Raw genomic sequence first — 14,935 nt, 5'->3', positions numbered from 1 at the left:
AAATGAGCTGATTTAGTCATTCTGTCTATAATGACCCAAACTGAATCATGTTGACGACGATTACGAGGCAAACCTATCATAAAGTCCATGTTCACTTCTTCCTATTTCTAAGTAGGAATACTGAACTCCTGCATGGACCCACTAGGATTCTGATGCTCTATCTTAACTTGCTGACATGTAGAGCATTTAGCCATAAACTTTGCAATATCTCTCTTTATCCCACTCCACCAATAGATCTCCCACAAATCACGGTACATCTTAGTGGCCACTGGATGAATCGAGTAGCGCATACCATGTGCTTTTGCAAGAATTCATTGCCTCAAGTCATCTACACCAGGAACACACAGACGACCCTGACAACGCAGAACACCATCTCCTCCTTGGGAGAAAACCTATACTTTCTGATCTTTGACCGACTCTTTCAAATTAACAAGACTAAAATATCTATCTTGCTTTTCTTTCACCTTGGAAACTAGAGATGATTCTGAATTGCTCTGAACCCATATACTACCTTCTGCTGAAAGCAAGCTGATGGACTTCCTGAGTTAACTTCTTCTTACTGTCCTTATCATGAGCAACACTTCCTATAGACAGACTACTGAGAGCGTCGTCAACTACATTGGCCTTGCCCGGATGATAAAGAACACTTATGTTATAATTTTTCAAGAGCTCTAACCACCTTCTTTGATTGAGGTTAATATCCTTTTGAGAAAAGACATACTAAAGACTCTTATGATCTGTGAACACATCTACATGAACACCATACAAGTAATCTCTCTAAATCTTTAAAGGAAAAACTACGGTTGCTAACTCAAGGTTATGAGTCGGATAATTCTTCTCATAGGATTTAAGTTGCCTGGAGGCTTAGGATATGACCTTACAATGCTGTATGAGGACACAACCCAAACCTACTCTGGTTGCATCACAATACACTACGTACCCATCTAAACCGTCTGGAAGAGCCAAAACTAGAGCTGAGGTGAGTTGAGTCTTTAACTCCTTAAAACTATTCTTGCAAAGATCAAACCACTAAAACTTGACTATCTTTTGAGTCAATCTAGACATAGGGGATGAAATAGAAGAAAATCCCTCAAAAAACCATCTGTAATAGCCATCCAAACCCAAGAGACTCCTGATATCTAATGGAGAGACAGTTCTGGGCCAGCTTCTTACCACTTAGGTCTTCTGAGGATCTACTCTAATGCCATCACCGGAATGGATATGACCAATAAATGCTACTGACCTTAGCCAAAATTCATACTTACTGAATTTGGCGAACCGCTGATGATCTCTGAGGGACTGAAGTACGATTTTAAGATGGTATGCATAATTATTCTCCCTGCAGGAATAGATGAGGATATTATCTATAAAGACTATGACGAACATTTCAAAGTATTGGTTAAACACACAGTTCATCAACCCCATAAACGATGTTGGGGCATTGATAAGACCAAAGGACTTGACTAAGAATTTGAAGTGACCATACCGGGTACGAAAGGCTATTTTTGGAATGTCACATTCTCTGACTCTGAGCTGATGATAGCCTGATCTGAGGTCTATCTTAGATAAATATCTGGCACCCTGAAGTTGGTCGAACAAAGCATCGATTCAGGCAAGTGGATACTTGTTCTTGACTGTGACTTTATTGAGCTGATGGTAATCAATGGACATTCTGAGAGAACCATCTTTCTTTCGCCCGAATAAGACTGGTGCACCCCACTTGGACATACTGGGTGTGATGAATCCCATATCTAAGAGATCCTTCAACTGCTCTTTCAATTCTCTAAGTTTTGTTGGTACATTTCTGTATGGTAAAATAGATATAGGCTGAGTATCTGGAAGAAGATCGATGCCGAAGTCTATTTCCCTTTCAAGAGTAATTCCTGTAATATCTTCGGGGAAGATATCTGAATATTCATTCATGACTGAGACTGATTCAAGACTAGGAGTTTTGGAACTAGAGTCCTTAACTCAAACAATATGATAGACACATCCCTTAGATATCATTTTTCATGCCCTTAGGTAGGAAATAAGATGACCTCTGAAAACTGAAGTGCTACCCTTCCACTCTAGGATGGGTTCATTCGAGAACTGAAAATGGACAACTCTATTTCTGTAGTCAACTGTGGCATAGCAAGAATAAAGCCAAACGCCGAGAATGACATCAAAATCAGTCATCTCTAATTCGACTAAGTTTGTTAAAGTGACTTTTTGAGATACCATAACCAGGAAGTTCCAGTATACCCATCGAGATATGATAGTTTTACCCACTGGGGTAGATACTGAGAAGGGATCTACAAGAATTTTGGGAGTGACTCCAAAATCAATTGCTATATAGAGAGTAACAAAAGACAAAGAAGCTCCTGGATCTAGCAAGGCGTAAACATGTACATGAAAGATCTGTAATGTACTAGTAACCACATTAGGAGAATTTTCCTGATCTTGTTGGGACTGAAGAGCATAGATTCTATTTTGGCGTTGCTCACTGGTAGCACTGAAAGAGGCACCCTGCTGATTCTGGCGATCGAACTGAGCTGAAGGGCGATTACGCTGACCCTGAGGACCTGGCTGGGGACAATCTCTGACTCTGTGGCCTGGCTTTCCATAGCAAAAACAAACATCACTACCAAGTCTACAAGTACCCTGATTGTACTTGCGATATGTCTGACAAAGAGGATAGGTTTGGCCACTGCTAACACTACTTTGAGACTTAGAGCCTGGCGTCTTATCTCTGTTACCGTCTCTGAATTTTGGAACTGGAGCATTGGATGAAGAAGGAGCTGGAACGGATGACTTTGGGCCAAATTGATAACGATTTTCACCCTCTGACTTAGGCTGAGCAAAGTTGAAACTACCTATCCTTGCTCTTTTATTTTTCTTCTCTCTCATCTTAATCTTCTGCTCTTCTATCTGTTGAGCATGGATCATAAGCATGGCTATGTCCATCTCACTAATCAACATTGCAGATCTTCACTCATTGACCACACTATCATTCACCCCAGAAACAAACTTACTCATCTTAGCCCTATTGTCTGCCACTACAAGAAGAGCATATCTAGCTAGTTGAGTAAAATTAAGAGAATGCTCTTTCACTGTCATGCTACCCTACCTGATGTTGGTAAACTCTAACACCTTAGCTTCCCCCAGCTCTAGGGAAAAGAATCAATCAAGAAAAGTAGTGGCAAAATCCTCCCACTCTATAGGTCCTATATCTACACCCATCTCGGCTTTCCACTGTTTGAACCACGTGTGCGCCACATCCTATGACTGATATCTATACCTGTATACTATATAAAATCACATAAAATATGGAAATAATAGACTAAAACATTCCATAAGGTTCTCATCAGATAAAACATACTATATAAGAATACGGCGTATCAATACCAAAACATGAACTAAAATAAACTGTCTAAACATGTTGTAGTCTAAAAGCCTCTAAAATCCCCAAGAAAATTCCATTTCGTATGAAATTCTATCAAAAACTCTTGCAAATTTTTGATAGTTAATTGCAGAAAAATTCAGAAGTAATGTACATGCAGATCTATTTCCCCAAGTAAATTACTTAGGCATTTTCTAAATTCTCAAGTAATAGTTACCTACGAAGGTTTTTCCATCTGATTTCAATTGGATGAAAAATCCGCAGGTACTTAAATTACATGGGAATTTTTCTATATTATCCTTGTAATCAACACTTTTATTGTAGTGACGGGTATGTATACTATATATATATAAGCAAAACTAAAAACACCACAAGTAGTCAAGTGGCAGCACAATAGAAAGCCATGTGGCAGTTTTTAGGACAAGGTTATAAACATTGTAATAAAAATTTTGAATTAAAAGATTAAATATTTGAATTTAAAATACATTATCCCTTTTTAAAACAAAAGTATTATCTTAATCAATAGAAACCCAGAATTGAAGAGTTCTAATAGACTCTTACTTTTTCAAACCTTTATCTTATAGATTATATTATATATATATATATATATATATATATATATATATATATATATATATAGATATATAGAGAGAGAGAGGGAGGGGGGGAGAGTTTATTTACATAATAATAATAATAATAATAATAATAATAATAATAATAATAATAATCTCTATCTCTATCTCTAATATATTAAAAGTGTGAAGGGTCTTAGAAATATTGTTTGATCCTTTTTCCCTTCATTAAAAGGCTTAACAATAGACAAAATCGTCTTTTCATTTTTTTCACAAATAATTATATATTATTAATTGAAAAAGATTTTCTTATTATAGCTGAATGCCTAATTTTATGGTAATGTTTCTTTTGATTCGTGAGTTTTCCCCTTCAAAAAAGGATATATGAATTCTCCTAACAAAAAGTTCCTTATTGATTTCTTTTGGTGACTTTTCAAAAAAAAAAAAAGGCTGAAATATATGAAAATATGCAAATTTCTGCTGACATAATAATTACTATCCGTCTCAAATATTATAAGTTAGTATCCTAAAAAAAGGTCTAGCCTAAATATAGGAAAATATGCAACGTGACTTCTACTAAACAAAAAAAGGGGTTGGCCAAAATATTAGGAAATACACAAATAATAATAATTAGTATCTTTTTTTAGTTCTTAATCATCTACTTCTAGAAAAAGCATTATACTTTGAATTAGAATCTTTTTTTCCTCTTATTAGTATTTTATTATCCTTATCTATAATCTATAATATATTAAAAGTGTAAAGCCCCTTAGAAAAGTGATTTGAACTTTTTGTCCATCATTAAAAGGTCACTTAATGGACAAAATTGTCTTTTCACTATTAATATAAATATATATAATGATAAAAAAATATATGGTAAGGTTTTCTAATTTTAGTTGAATTCTTTGTTGGGTTGAATACATAACTTTTCCATAAAAAAAGGGTCGTAACTTTAAAAAAAATAAAATTAAAGAGGCTGATTGACCCTAACTTTTCTAATTAGTCTCCTTTTTGGTTTATGACTCTACTTCTATTGTAAAAAAACTTATTATAATTTTTTGCATCAGCTTATAAATAATAGCTGGTTCACCCTGAAAGCTAAGTGGAAGAAAAGGTGTATGAAGAGAAAATGCTAAAAGTTGAGGCAGAGATCCAAGTAGAATACTAGGCAAGATCAGGTAGAATAATATTTGACAGTTCTCAGCATTATTAGCTTTTGATATAATCTTATATTATGTAGTTGTACACTTGTATATACTCTTGCACTAATCAATTATATTAGTTTTGAGAAGCCAAGACCATATCTAATAGGTGGTCTGAGAATTGAGTTTGGTTCTTTCTGAGCTATTAAATTACCTGCTACTCAAACTTTAGAGTCCCGATTGTTCTAGGCAGGGTGTTTACCTATCTCCTCTGTTGATTTCATTTTTGTGGCATTTGGTTGAGTCGTAACTCTTGAAGGTGATTATAATAGAAGATTTTTGGAATTTGCATGTTTCCTTTGTATATAAGTGGATAATAGTGAATATAAATTGAGTTGATTTGTAAACTAGAAGGCCTAGCATTGCTACTATACAAGGTTAGGATCTAATTAGAGGAAGAAGCATTGTATTCATGTGTAGAAAATTATGTGAAATATAACTCATAGAGTCATATAAAGACTAAAAAGTTGAATGTTGTTAAAGTCCAAGTATCATGCAGTTTAGCAAGGGGAAATACATATTTTATCTTCTAAATTTGTCTCTAGAAACCTCAAAAACACCTAAACTTAATCATCTTTTCACTATATTTTTTATTTTAATGATACTAAATATTCACTTTAAGTAATCCTAATATTTAGTTATTTGTTTTGTATTTCAAGTTGGGTTGTATAGGAATTCAATAATGGTACCTATTTCAACTATGACCAGGCATAATAAGAAGCTAATATTTCATAAATAATGTTGTATGAGAAAAATAATTTTAGTAAAAATTCGGCTGATTCGGATCGAATTGGATTAGAACCGGCCCAAGATAGGTGTTGTCTAGAGGACAAACCCAAGATAAGAGGATGTACTCTCGGGCAGGCAAAGGGAATGGCCTGAGAATGCCAATGATGGTAATAGTGCATAGAAGGACAGACAGAAGGAAAATATGTCATAGTTCTCTGGGGCATAAGCAACCCAACTCTATTTGAACTGTGTCAAACACATAATGTTGGGTTGGCATCCACCAATGAATCAGTAGCAGATGGCATTCTCCTACTGGCCAGCAACAGTCCTTGTACCCTGTAAATAGTCCCCCCACATTGTTAGGGCATTTGATCCTAGCTCATCTCTTTTTTCAAGCAATACAAATCTTTAGCTTCGTCCTTACTTTTTCTCCATAGTTTAGTTACTTTTTACGGCATATTTTTGTTACACTCGTTCATCTAGAAATCATGGTCATGATTTACTCATATCTAAGAAACTAAGGACTATGTTGTCATTAAAATTTGCTTTCGCGCTCGGTCTTTTGATTTATTTAAGTGGTTTATTACGAGCATGTCAAGTGTATCCACACAAATACAATATCTTTATAGTGAAATACATTGTATATGTGAGCTTTATAAGTATATCTATATGTATATATTGAGTTTCTGCAAAAGAGCAAAAAAGAATAGATGAATTGTGAGTTAAAATAGACATCAAAAAATATCACGACCCAAATTACTGGACTGTGCGGGCACCTACGCTATTCTAAGTAGCTAGGAGAACCCTTACTACCCAACTAAAAATATGCAGAAGACTTCTGTTTTTAAGAAAATACTAGATTAAATATAAAAACGTAAATAAAATATTAATAAGTAAACCTTTTTAAAAACTTCTTACAAATGTCCTTCACTATCCCAAGACTTGGCCAGACATGTACAAGAGCTATCTACTACAACATAGACTGACAATAAAATAAATAATACAAAGACTCTAATATTTGCCATGAAGAAAGTGCAGAAGTTAGTGTTGAATAGCGTCATCCATCTAGTAACTGCAACTAACCTACATCCAGTCTACACTCTAAGAACGAATGTAGAAGAGTAGGGTCAGTACAACCACACGTACTAGTAGGCATCATCGTCCGATCGTGTTAGTTCATATAATCATAAAATAGAATTAATGAAAATAAATCATTACATCTTGAATGGAATATAATTCAACTAAAGTAGTAATAATATTATTACATTACCTAAGTAAGTTACAACATCCAACTACTTTTCCAACACCATCAATATATATTCGCTACTAACATACCCTAGCCCCATTAATTCACACCATCAACCACAATCCAACGCTAATACATCACTATTCCTCTTTATTCACCTTATCTCTTTCATTGCTCATATTCACAGGAACAAACTCGTAAATATAGACAACCCACACTAAACTCTCGGGTTAACAACAAAATGCTCTCTTATAATATTAAAGAATGATAACTAGTCATTCTGGTAAGCTACGATTAAAACACGTACAAATGAAGCAAGTCAACCAACGTATAAGTAAGTACAAAATTTCACTTTTTCAAATACATATCACACAATCAAATACACAATGAATCAACAATACAATAATAACAGATCAAATAGTCCCCATAGACAAGCCACATAACCATCAAGAGTATCCACCATATTGTAAACATCCACACGGACTCAACACAAATATGTACACACATGATAGGGGACTTATTTTTGCCTAAATAGTCATGACCTTCATGAAAAAATCTATGTTCATGTACCGTACCGTACCGGCGTAGTACCCAATCCAACGTATATATATCCATACTGGCGTGGTACCCGATCCAACGTATACATATTCATACCGGCATGGTACCCGATCCAACATATATATATCTGTACCGGCGTGGTACCCGATCCACCATATACATATCCATACCGGCATAGTACCCGATCCAATATATGTATTTCCGTACCGTCGTGGTACCCTATCCATATTCGATCATGACACTAATTCAAGTCATCTATACCTTAGATATTACTATGCTCATCAATATTCGATCTTAGCAGAATTCTCCTCATTATATTATTGCACAATACGTACAACCTAATACCACTACAACTCAACTAGGTTCATCACTAGAATAACTAAAAAAATCATGTTCATATACTAAATTTTCAACAATCTCCTTGAGGGCACATAACACATAATATCATAAATATCACATAATCAATCAATAATATAGTTTTTGAGATTAAAGTTAAGTACTCGTGTCTTTATCCACCTCAACTCCATGCCCGAAGGCCTAGACATGCTTTCTCCCATCAATTCTAAATTATGAAAATATAAAATAACACAATCTTCTACTCATTAAACCTAGCCTGCCTGTACGCCAAGCTTTTGAATGAAGCAAACCGCAATAAGAAGGCTATTTCTTTTCCTTTATGCCTTGGAATAATTAACCATCTAAAAATCAAGCAATAATAAAAGTAATTAAACAATTACTCTTCAAACAAATAACTTGGGGATTCAAACTCACTAGTTTTATCCTTATTTCAAGGTCTATATCATTCTCCAATATCAGTTAGTCATTAATTAGCTCTTTCAAGCTTAACCCATCTCTATTAATGGAGTTTTTAAGCTAAAGATCTCATCTTTGCAGAATTCAAGGTTCCTAACCATCAAAATTCATAATAGAGTTTACGAAATTCATGTTAGGAATCTTTAATTTATAGTTTAGAATCAGCTCTAGGTCATAAACACCCATGAGTAATCCCCAAAAGAATTCCACCATTAAAGGTCTTTCTAAGGATTCTAAGATGTTAAAAGATTAAAAGACAAAGAAAATAATGGAAAAACTTACCTCAACGAAGGAATACCACCTTAAGACTTGGGAATTCACCTCTTGAGGTTTGAAGAATGAAATTTGGGGGTTTTGGACTTAAAATACGGCTGAAGCTGATTTAAATACCATCAGAATTTTTGTTATAGCAAAATCCCGTTTCAGCCCTAACAGTGCTCTATAAAATAGTCATAACCTTTTACTCTGAATTCGGATTGAGGAACGGTTTGTTGCGTTGGAAAAAGGAATCTGAGATCTTTATTTGATAGGTATTGGGACCCCTAAATCCTTATATTATATGAGATATGATCGTTTGTAGTTGACCCTAATAAAAACCCATATCGAAAATAAAGTTTTAAACTTGACTTGTGTTAGGGATATTGTATGACCTTAATTAATAGCTAAAGAAATTTCAGACTAAGTTATTGATATTATAACTCATGGATAATTAAATTCATTGGCTTGAGTTTATCTAGACACATCTGAAGGCTAAAATCTTCGCCGAAAAGTTTAAGGTGACATAATAAATAAAATATTGGCTAATTTGGACCCAAATTAATATTGAGGAATGAAAATTAAGAATTTTCATGAATTTATTAAGAATAATTTAGTAACGACGAAATGGGTCGTTATAATCAGATGCCAATTTACCATTCGTTCATCCCCGAACGAACATTCAATGGAGAAAAATACGAGGTTGGAATTAGATATACATTACTAATAGAGTTTCTTACACTACACCCTATTCACTTACTCGATATCCTTAGCAACCAACCCACATTCTATACCCAATCATTCTATCAAAGCTTTTCAAAATATGAAGATACGGTGTCAAATATTTACATACGAATCATTTATTCTCCTTTCAACAGCCTAAGTCTGAAACTTAAGTTTTACAAAAGCAAGATAAAGATTGTTAAAAGATTCACCTTGATGAAGGCAAACATCCAAAAGCACCTCTTTTTCACTACCAAAGCTCCAAAGTCCCAAATTCAATTCTGAAAAGTGCTACGAGATGCTACATAAATTTATAGTTTGAATTTCAACACAAAACAAGTCACACCTAATCTACCTAACACACAAACTCTCTCTGAGACACCTGACGTGATTTCTAGCCAAGACTACCCATGGAGAATCTACATTTGATCATATTTAAGCCACGACACCACTTACAAGTCACATAACTTAGATAGCCGCATGAACTTGATCAAAACTATTAAATTTATTCTATAAACCTAGCTTCAACATTTCACAAACACTATTGTTTTCACCTCAAGATCACCCATGGTTCAAGCTTAGTATTTACTAAACCTAGATGACAAATAACCTCTCACTCATCACCCAGGCTTATAACAATTGACTATAAAAATCCCAAAGAATTATAGCCTACAACACATTCTCCTTCACAACATTGCTAATATTCATCTAATGATCATACCTTAATCACTCAACAAGCAATGTCCACCAAGTATCCCCGAAGGAAAGATCAATCTCGCCATTTAATAATTCACTTATTCTCCATTCATGATCATTCTTAATTATTTTATGAGTGTAACTAAGCCATATGATTTTGTATTGCCACCATCATGAGAATTACTATCCTCTAGAAGTGTCATATATTAGCTAACTCTATGGGATATGTAAATGCATGATTCAACCGCAAGGTCAAGTCAATAATAATTTATCTTTTCAAGATTTTTCCTAATGCATAAATCCACAGCTACAACTTGTGTCTGGACAATCACTTGCTCGATATTTTTCAACAACAAATACTTAATGGTCAAGCAAAACCACTCTTATATCACTAACACCAATTTAAGATAGACAGAGTCATTCTTATTTCTACCTAACAATATTTTATGACGGGCTTCACTTAACTCTTAATCACCTCAAGAGTGGTCCCCACACCACTAGCACATAAGCAAGGCCAAACAAAATAAATCGATTGCAAGTCATTAACAGTCTCATCATCAATATCACAATTTAGACAAGTCATCGATCAAATTTTTTAAGTATCAACAACCTCTACTAGTTTTTGTCACTTTTATTTAAAACTTATTATTTTGTCAAGCATTAAGAATTTGTTCACATAAGGACCTCAAAGATAATGTCACTTAGCTAGTCCTCACAAGGAACACATTGTAATGTCAATAATACAAATGCACAAAAATTTTAAATATAGTCTCATTGATCGGACCACACAAGGATCCCCACATAATATCAAATAACTAAACCACACAAGGATCCATCCACAGCATCATTAACAAGAATTTCTCATTACATAAAACACATATCACCTCAGTCTTTTATTCATGTTACTTTTTTACCATCTTTTCTTGAAATCATGTTCTCATATCATCCTTTCAATTCCCATACCATCAATTTTATCAGTATAATAGTACAAAAAAATAAGTGAGCACCATAGAATTTCTAGTTTTACAATACCAAGAAATCAAATAATCCCATCACAATTATCAACAAAAATAACTTACTCAATATTCATCACTTAAATTCAAACAACTAATTCACAACAATGACAAAAATCCAACAACACAATTTTAGCCAAATATCAAACACAAGCAATTAATAAGTTCACAACTTTCACAAGTCTTTACCTATTAACAATAACTTTTAGATCTTATTAACAGATACCAATAGAAATCTCCTAGATTTTTATTCAAAATAACTAAGATACCAATTGGAATCAACTACATTACAATTGAGCTTTGTTAAGATACCAATTAAAAATGTATAGATACCAATTGGATTCAATCTAATAGTCCATGATTAGGATGGCACGATAGAGAGAAAGAAAGGAAAATGACTTCTACATACCTCATAGCCTTCTGAAGATTGGGTGTGAGGCCCTACACACCAATCTACGGAACTCTACTTGACATTGCTCTTATACTTGTGGGACCGGTGAACCTAACTCTCTGATACCAATTGTCATGACCCAAACTACTGGACCGTGTGGGCACCTACGTTATCCTAAGTAGCTAGGACAACCCTTACTATCCAACTAAAAATATGCGGAAGACTTCTATTTTTAAGAAATACTAGATTAAATATAAGAACATAAATTAAATATTAATAAGTAAACTTTTTCAAAACCTTCTTACAAATGTCCTTTACTATCCCAAGACTTGGCCAGACATGTACAAGAGCTATATACTACAACATAAATTGACAGTAAAATAAATAATACAAAGACTCTACCATCTGTTAGGAAAAAAGTGCAGAAGTTAGTGTTGAATAGCTCATCCATCTAATAACTGAAACTAACCTATATTCAGTCTACACTCCAAGAAGAAATGTAGAAGAGTGGGGTCAGTACAACCACACGTACTGGTAGGATCAATCAGCCGAACGTGTTAGTTCTTTTAATCATAAAATAGAATTAATGAGAATAAATCATTAGATCTTGAATGGAATATAATTCAACTAAGGTTGTAATAGTATAATTACTTTACCTAGGTAAGTTACAACATCAAACTACTCTCCCAACACCATCAATATATATTCGCTACTAATATACGCTAGCCTCATTAATTCACACCATCAACTATAATCTAATGCAAATACATCACTATTCTTCTTTATTCACCTTATCTTTTTCTTTACTCATATTCACAGGAACAAACCCGTAATCATAGACAACCCAGACTAAACTCTCGGTCTAACAACCAAATTCTCTATTATAATATTAATGAATGATAACTAGCTATTCTAGTAAGCTACGATTAAAACACGTATAAATGAAGCAAGTCAACCAATATATAAGTAAGTACAAAGTATTACTTTTTGAAATACATATCACACAATCAAATAAACAATGAATCGATAATATAATAATAACATATTAAAAAGGGCCTACAGACAAGCCACATCATCAAGAGTATCAACCATATTGTAAACATCCACTCAGACTCAACACAAATATGTACACACATGTTATGGGACTTATTTTTGCCCAAATAGTCATGACCTGTAGGGAACAATCTATGTTCATGTACCGTACCGGTGTGGTATCCGATCCAACTTATATATATCTGTACCGACATGGTACCCAATCCAACATATACGTATCTGTACCAATGTGGTACCCGATCCAACATATGCATATCCGTACCGGTGTGATAGTCGATACAATATATACATATCCGTACCGGCATGGTACCCGATCCAACATAAATAAGTATTATCAATATCAAATTTACACAACCTCATAACATACAACACAATGTACCAAGTTTACAAGTACACTTAAAGTCATAATATAATTTCATCAAGTAAATTTTCAATAATCATTTATACACGCATCAACAATCCATGCATCAATAATTTGAAGCACGTCTGAATACCAATCAACAAGTATTCACAGCGTTACTTTAAGGAGTTATCATTATCAAAGAAGCCACTCATAGGCTCAATTCAATAAACCATTATTATCACTAATTTAGCCTCTCGTGGGCATCCAATAGATATAGTATTTTTATAAATATCAAAATAAGAATATCATAAAATAAATCACAATTTAAATCTTACGCATATAAATCACTTCTGGAGCCTTAATTACTCATTAGTTATTAAAAATACCATTATCTTCTTAAATACTTCAATTTGGGTGCTAACATCACCACCTATAACTAGTACATTCATGCATATCATTATTCTCTACCTCTTTTCACATAATACAATCATGACACTAATTCAATTCATCTATCCCTTAGATATTACTATACTCATCAATATTCGATCTTAGCATAATTCTCCTCACTATATTATTGCACAATACATACAACCTAATACCATTACAACTCAAATAGGTTCATCACTAGAACAACTAAAAAAACATCAAGTTCATATACTACATTTACAACAATTCCTTCTGGCCGCATAACACATAATATCATAAATATCGCATAATGAATCAATAATATAGATTTTGGGATTTAAGTTAAGTACCCGTATCTTTATCCACCTTAACTCCATGCCCGTAGTCCTAGACATGTTTTCTTCTATCAATTCTAAATTATGAAAAATAAAATAATACAATCTTCTACTCATTAAACCTAGCCTAGCTGGACTCCAAACTTTTGAATGAAGCAAGCCATAATAAGAATGCTATTTCTTTTCCTTCATGCCTTGGAATAATCAATCATCTAAAAATCAAGTAATAATAAGAGTAGTTAAATAGTTACTCTTCAAACAAATAACTTAGAGATTCAAACTCACTAGTTCTATCCTTAATTCAAGGTCTATATCATTCTCCAATATCAGTTAGCCATTAATTAGCTCTTTCAAGATTAAGCCATCTCTATTAATGGAGTTTTTACGCTAAAGGTCTCATCTTTATGGAATTCAAGGTTACTGACCATCAAAATTCATAATAGAGTTTACAAAATCCATGTTAGGAATCTTTAATTTATAGTTTAGAATCAACTCTAGGTCATAAACACCCATGAGTATTTCCCAAAAGAATTCCACCTTTAAAGGTCTTTCTAAGGATTCTAAGATGTTAAACGATTAAAAGACGAAGAAAATAATGAAAAACCTTACCTCAACGAAGGAATTTCACCTTAATCCTTGGGAAATCACCTCTTTAGGGTTGGAGAATAAAATTTAGGGGTTTTTGACTTAAAATAGGTTGAAACTGATTTAAATACCATCAGAATTTTCATAACAATGAAATCCCATTTCAACTCAAACTAAGGATGTTAAGTGGATCGGGCTTGGTCAACCCAGAACCGGCCCATGGGAGTTATTCGGGTTGTGGATCGATCTGGATCCGGGCCTGGTTAAACAGGCTGTTCTAGTTTTGGGCCCAACAATAAAAAATTTCAAAACAACCCTAACCCAGCCCACTTAACCTAACCCGGTCCAACCCACCTAAACCTGTTCAAAATCGGTTAAAAATCCGGTCAAAACTGGTGAAAAAGCAAAAAATATGCTACAATATATACATACTTCTTTAAATAAAATATGCTACAATATATATATACTACAATATATACACACTATATATATATAATTATATACAAATTTATAAAATATATACACATGTATACGTTAAATATATACATCTATAGAAGATATATACACATGTATACGTACCATTCAATATATAATACTACTTTAAATAAAATATACTACAATATATACATACACTATA

The sequence above is a fragment of the Capsicum annuum genome, chromosome 7 (genome assembly GCF_002878395.1).
Source record: "Capsicum annuum cultivar UCD-10X-F1 chromosome 7, UCD10Xv1.1, whole genome shotgun sequence".
Classification (NCBI taxonomy): domain Eukaryota; kingdom Viridiplantae; phylum Streptophyta; class Magnoliopsida; order Solanales; family Solanaceae; genus Capsicum; species Capsicum annuum.
This window is presented reverse-complemented; position numbering follows the sequence as displayed.